We start from the raw sequence: 7,132 nt of genomic DNA, 5'->3' as shown, positions 1-7,132 counted from the left end.
AGGACGGGTAATCGACACCCATCCGGGCAGTGATGGGTTGGTACGTATTGTAACGGTTGAGTACAACGAAAACCAGAGGTAATCAAACGGCCTAATTGTTCAGCAACGATGTCAGCAACGATGTCAGCGACCGGTGCAGAAATTATGCCGCCTAACAGGTCCGTCAGAGGAATTACTAAACCGCGAGGGTTCAGCCACTTCTTGTAGTACGACAAAATGATAGCACATTTAAAAATATAAACACAAAATTAAATAATTAGGCAAAATTTTTAGATACTAGGCGGTGTTTAATAATGTGTGGATCCTCCTTGGTTTTTTAAAACTTCAGTGAGACGATTGGGTTTTGACTTAAATAATTTTTTAATGTATTTTTTCGGAATCAAATCCCATTTTGACACAATAGCATTTTTCAGTTCTTCAACGCTAGTGTATTGTTTATTTTCTGCATAAACGTGCCTTACCAGATATCCCCAACAATTTTCAATAATATTAAGGTCAGGTGAACGTGCAGGCCACTCTAAAATTTTGACATTTTTCTCCTCAAAGAAAGACTTGACTACTCTTGCAGTATACACAGCCGCATTATCTTGCTGGAATATCATGGGACACTCTGTTAATTGTTGTCCCCGATTCACTACTTCATTACCAATCAAAGCGAGATAATTTTGGCGGTTCATTTTTGACGGAACAAATTTTATTTCAGTTTTCCCACGATAGCCAATTCCAGCCCAAATCATAACACTTCCTCCTCCATGCTGGCGGCGTCTAAGGAAAAGGGTTTCGTGGTAACAGTAAGATCAACCATCTGGATCATCTAAATTAATTTTTTTTTCTCATCTGTAAAAAGCACACGACGCTATCTTTTCTTCCATTTTATATAACTTTCAGCAAACTTTAATCGTGCTTCACGATGCTACGCTGAAAGTGGTGGTTTTCTGAGCAACTTTCGACGTTTTATGGTATCGGAATTTTTCAAAATTCTTTGTATATTGCGAAGATTTGTTTTTACACCAGCTTTTACTGCGATTTGTCAGGCTGTGAGGTGACAATTCGATGCAACACGCAAAATTGATATTTTTTGCCGAAGATTTATAGCAATTTTTACCTCTGTGTCATCGAGCTGTTTTCCTCGACCAATTTTTGTAGAAATGTTGTTTAATAATTGATGTTTTTCAAAATAAATATCGCGATTCTAATTAGAATATTATAGGATAATTTTTCAAAACACTAGCTGATGCTTTATTGGCGGTTAAACAGCAACTAAACATAATTATGCCAATTTGTGCTATCATTTTGACGCGTCATAAACAGTTATTTTCTTTGCTTTGTTTAAACCAGTGGTCGGCAAATTTATACAATCAAACAATTTATTTTGTGAGAGTGTATACGTGTTGACAGCTACTCAACTGACCTGTTCTGTTCTACTGGTCCCGTACTTTTTTAGAACTGGTGAAATTAGGACCAATACTGTTTTCCTAACAATAATTTTTATAGTGTACGTTAGCTAAACACATACAATCAATTGTTTTTACTGCGTAGAAATGTGTATGAAAACATTAAAAAGCCGTAAACTTTATGTAAATTACATTCTTTGCAAAACAAAAATCGATAGTACTACTTCGAATTAAACACACAATTATTAATTATATTACAAACATTTTAAATGGCGAATGAAGTTGGAAAATTAATCGTTGTGTTTTTATGAACTGACTTGCAAAAATAATAGAAAAATTAATAATTTAAATAGAAATATAACAATATATATAAAAGCATTGTCGTTTGTGTTCATACATGCGTGCGTAAAATCCACCATACGTCCTGCTCGCTGTGAAGTCAGCAAGCAACTGACCTGACATCGCGTCTATAGTGTAAAAATGATTGCAAGTACGTGTGTTTCACACGTACACTCAGTGTGTGCTGGGCTGCCGATCACTGGTTTAAACTAATGTACCGTTATGTGCAAAAAACCAAGCGGACTGTTGTGACTACAGCAGTGGTCGGAACGAGAGGAATTGTGACTGTATAGGTGAGCACGAAATAATGAATACCCAGTGAGTACTCTGTAGCCTAACATTTTAAGAATGTTTTTAATTTTTCCATAAAACATGAATTTTTGTGCTCATTTATTCATTTTAGTTATTTTATTATTTAAACAAATATATTAGAACACAAAAGCATTAACTTTTCTGTCTTTAAATAGCTTAAAACCATAAATATAATATATAACATAAAACGACATTCATAAAAGTAGGCATTTCGCGCAGGGCACTTATGCAAAGTGCCATAGCCATGCGCGATGTTTACACGTTGCTGGTTCGACAACGACTGAATGATAGAGCGTAGGCGTACGTGTGACTTGAAGTGCTGAACACATAGACGATTACAAACGACGAGCGACATCTGTCAAATATTAAAATGCTTGCGTTCTTATTGGCACGGATTTTTGGACAACAGCACGACTTCACGACAAAAGGGTTGAAGTCTTCGCTGTCGCCAAATTAGAAATGTTTCTAATTTTTCCAACGACAATGGCCGCTGTAGAGTTGCCACTAATATGTGAAAGGTAATATTGTTTAATGTTCTCACAAGTATGACGTTATTTTGTCAGCAGAAACGTAAAATAGCTTTTCTATATCATTGTAATAACAATCGATTATTTAAAACAAATAAATCGACCATTTTTACATTTTTTGCACATATAATTTCACTTTGAACAAAATAAGTAAACTTTATTGAAGTGAAAGGTTTCAGTACGGCAGCAATGAAATTGCTGTTTGATATGTCACTGCCGTCTTCAAAATGTTCAAGACGCTGGCTTCAAAGCGACATTTGTAATCAGCCGTCGCTACGTCGTGTCGTGTCGTCGTCTTTGTGTTCAGCACTTGAGTCGGCACAATTGTGGTATGGAGTGCCGACCACTGGACTACAGTTACTACAGTGAAAAACAAATTCTTTGCACATGTTTTGAAGATAAAATTTTGCAAAAGTTTAATTGTGCTATCCTTTTGTCGCGGACTGTACATACGTTTGGTATGGCGTGATGCTGTATACAGTTAGACAAATATGTATTAAAGGACTAGCTCAATAAAGAAACGACGCATTTGATTTACAAGCGGTGGACGATTAACACGGTTCTTTTTCTTTGACTTACATATATTTTTGGTTAGACTCTTTAACATTCCTAATACATGCCAACACATATTGTTATTATTTTTATGCCAAAATATAAATTATTTTATAAAAATATTAAGTTTAAGAATATTTGTACACATAAAAATACTATTTCTTTTAGTATTAATGAATTTACATGCATAAAAATGTTTTGTCTACATAGAGAACGAGCATTTAATAGCAAACTCATGCAATAGGCCGCACACTTCTTTGGTGATTTCAAGTGCATTTGTGCAGCAGTTTATTTAGTGAAAATATTTCTAAATCTTTAACAGTATTATTAAATTTTGAAAGTAGCTTTTCAAGTGAACATTAAGAAAATTCAACAACTCTTGATTTTAAGAAGAAATAAATTGTGGACGGCTTGAATATGCGGGGGATGGTAGGATTTTCAGTGGTTGGCTCTGTAAATTGGTTGGTTGGTAATTGTAAATTTTGGTAAGCCGACATACCCGCGAAGATTCGCCATCGTCATCATAATAAAACGGCTTTTGGTTGACCAGACGCGCAGAAAAAATAGTGTGACGCTGAGTTGCAAATGCACGCACTTTGTTTTGTCGAAGACGGGCGTTCTTTAAGAATGAAATTGTTGATGGAGAATGAAATATTTAGAATATTTGCAGTATTGTATAAGGATACAAGAAGCCAAAGAATCAGCTGGTTAACGAGAATTTTTTCACAGCTGAGATCACCTGATCGATTTACTACGTTTTTCGACACATAGTTTTAATTAAGCGTAATGTAAAATATTTTTGTGGATAAGTATATGATAGAATTATTAATGAAAAATTTCATTCATAGCTATAGTTAATCTACTATGCAAAGACTAAATATCCTCAAACCCCTATCTAATGAATAGTGGTGGAGAAAGGGGTTCTTAACCTGATAATTACGGCGTATAACAGACAAAGAAGTGAACAACAAATAGTAAAGTAACATAGGCAAACATACACAGATTATATTCCGACTCATATTGACAGACAAAGGGACAGAATTTCTTTTTGTGTGTAACACACAAGAACTTGATATCGAAAATTTAATAACATAAGCATAAATTTTAAAACATTTAAAAATGTTTTGATACAAAAAATAAAATTGTGATAAAAACCATACAAATTATTCATTACAATTTCTAAACACCGAAAAATAGTAGAAAAAATTGCCAAAAGTTTACATCAAGTAATAAATTGTTGCAATTTGACATTGTAGATTTGAGTTTTTTTAGTACACTGCAACCCGCGCGAAGTGTCTATCGCCTTGAGACATTTGGCCTTTATAGTACCAAATTGTCCTTTTAGTAGTATATAACACACGAAACCCTTGCGAAGTGACTTGCGTTTTCCTTCATTCTATTGCATTCTTATCGCAATTTCTTTCAATGTATTTTAGATTTTCTACTTTTAGGTTTCTACATTGAAGAGTAAACATGGGAGAAAACAAGCGGATTATGTAATATCACTTCTTGTAATAATGAGATACATTTGTTATATTAGCAATTTTATGTATTTGTCTATATTTAGAAAATACATTATTTGAACAGAATCATTTTTTCTTTTAAAAATTACCCTTTTTCCATTTTTCCTCCAAATAACCAATTTTTTTTTATAATAAGCTATAATTTGATTACGGACTCTAGCCTTTGATATCCGTTGTCTTCCTCTCTGATTATGAAGGAAGGTTCAGAGTTCGACTCCTTAGTGCGAGCTTGCATATTTTTAATATTTTGTTCAGCAAGCCGCTGCGTTCTTTCGATACTCGGCTCTCGGGCGCGTACTTAAGGGGTCCTTAAATTTTGTTGAGCAAGCCTCTACGACCGTTCGTTACTCTATTCTCTGGCACACGATTGTGATACATATTCTCTTTGACTTGCAAGACTAGTTTCAGTTTATGATAAAGATTCACCATCACGGCGTCTTTTTGATACCCTCGCCTGGAAACTATTTCCAGATAGTTGAAATCTAGATCTTTTGAGCAATTTAAAATGAAAAAAAAAAATTAAACTGCCTTTGTACCAACATTGTACTAAATTATATGCTTAATAGCTATAAAAATAAAATTGACCAATCGGTGACAGCTATTATTTACTGAAAACTTAAAATGAGATGGATTTAGTTCTGCAAAGAAGTGATGTTTAGTTCTGAACATTTTTAGTGACATATGATTTTTGATTTCCTCTAAATATTCAGAGCGGGAGCATATGCGAAATGCCATGGCTAATGCATGCGTCTGAGGTTTTTTATGATTTTTGGGTAAATTGTAACTAGCGTTGCGAGATTCAAAACAAAAATTCTAACGATATGTACATAGCAGCTTTAGCGGAGGCCATGCGACATTTTTCAAACAATTTACAAAATTTCCAAAATGAATAATTCAAAAAATTATATAAAGGAATTGGAGCACACTTAAATATGAAGTTGTTTAGATAAGGATTGATTCGAAAGTATAAATGAAAAAGCTTTTATAGCGGTGGCATTTATATATATTTTTTCAAATGTAAAAAAACTTACTGTGACGAAACTATAATATTTAGACATATGCCGTCGCGACATTTTTTGAAGATAATTATAATAATAAATATAATTATAATTATCTGCAAATGTGTAGTACATTATTTTGTTCTATAAACAATAGTTTTCACAGCGCACCTCATGGAAGTAAAATTGTTGGTAATTTTGGCACACCTTGGGTTACATTATTTGAATTTTTATATTGATCCCTAACTTTTTTCAAAATTTAATATAGCCTATGTTCACCACAGATAGTGGAGCTTTCCAACGGTGAAAGCATTTTTCAAATCAGTCAAGTAGTTTCGGAGCCTATTCAATGAAAACAAACAATTAAATCTTTCCTCTTTATAATATTATTTGTATAGATAACTAATTTTAATGTTTTTAGATGGCAGGAAATAAATAGTGAATAGTTTCAACTACAACAATGACAACCAGCGACGAAAATGTGCTGATAGATTAGATAGGATAAACTCAGAATTGCAAGCACAGTTGCAAGAGGCAATGGAAGAAGTAAACATAAATTTGACAAAGCGACAAAAAAGATAGAAGGGAATTGAGGGAGACATTAGTGATGAGCGATATTTTACTAACGGTGAATGTTTCACCGTGATTGAAAAATCGCATATAGCAACTGCGATTAATTTTTGTAAATAGCAGTGAATTACAATCGTGATATCAGTTCAATAATTTGAGTTCGAGCACAGTAGCTATAGAGAAGTTTGGTGTTTTTGTTCACAGTACATATAGGAGTTAAGTAATTCCAATTCAATCACTGTATCAATAGCATTTCAGTAATTCTAATTCGATCACTGTAGCAATAGCAGTTCAGTGATTCTAATTATATCGCTGTAGCAATAGCAGTTCAGTACCAATAGCAGTTCGGAGAGTAGCAATCACAGTTCAGATGCAACCACAGTTCAGTATCACAGTAAAAATGTTAGTTGCCATTTCGATAATTTTGGGTGTGGTGAGTTAAATGTACCCAAAAATTATTGATTTATTAATTGTGATTACAAAAGCAGATACATTTTGGATATTGTTGAAATTAGGAAAAGAGCCGGACGCGCGTATATTGACACTGGTGACCTCACAGATTTCGGAAGAGCACAATAAAATGGAAGTTGAAGGGAGAGAGAACGAGCTACAATTCAATCGATCACTTATGCCAACAGGCGTTGCCAAAATTAAGACTGCATCGATCGACGGCACATTTTCGTTCCGCGTTTTCAAACTTCAATTTGAAAAGGCGAAAGAAAATAAACTCGCCGCATTATTCGGCTGTAGCAGAGTTTTAAAAGTATTCCTTATTGTGAATCGAATATGTGACAGATGCTACAAATGGTCAAAGTTAGATCTTCGAAAAAAAAATTTATATATCGATTTGCATTTGTCATATAAGCTTTCTACAAGCCATTTAATTAACAGGAATATGTAGATTATATCTTTATTTT

The sequence above is a fragment of the Zeugodacus cucurbitae genome, chromosome 3 (assembly GCF_028554725.1).
Source record: "Zeugodacus cucurbitae isolate PBARC_wt_2022May chromosome 3, idZeuCucr1.2, whole genome shotgun sequence".
Classification (NCBI taxonomy): domain Eukaryota; kingdom Metazoa; phylum Arthropoda; class Insecta; order Diptera; family Tephritidae; genus Zeugodacus; species Zeugodacus cucurbitae.
This window is presented reverse-complemented; position numbering follows the sequence as displayed.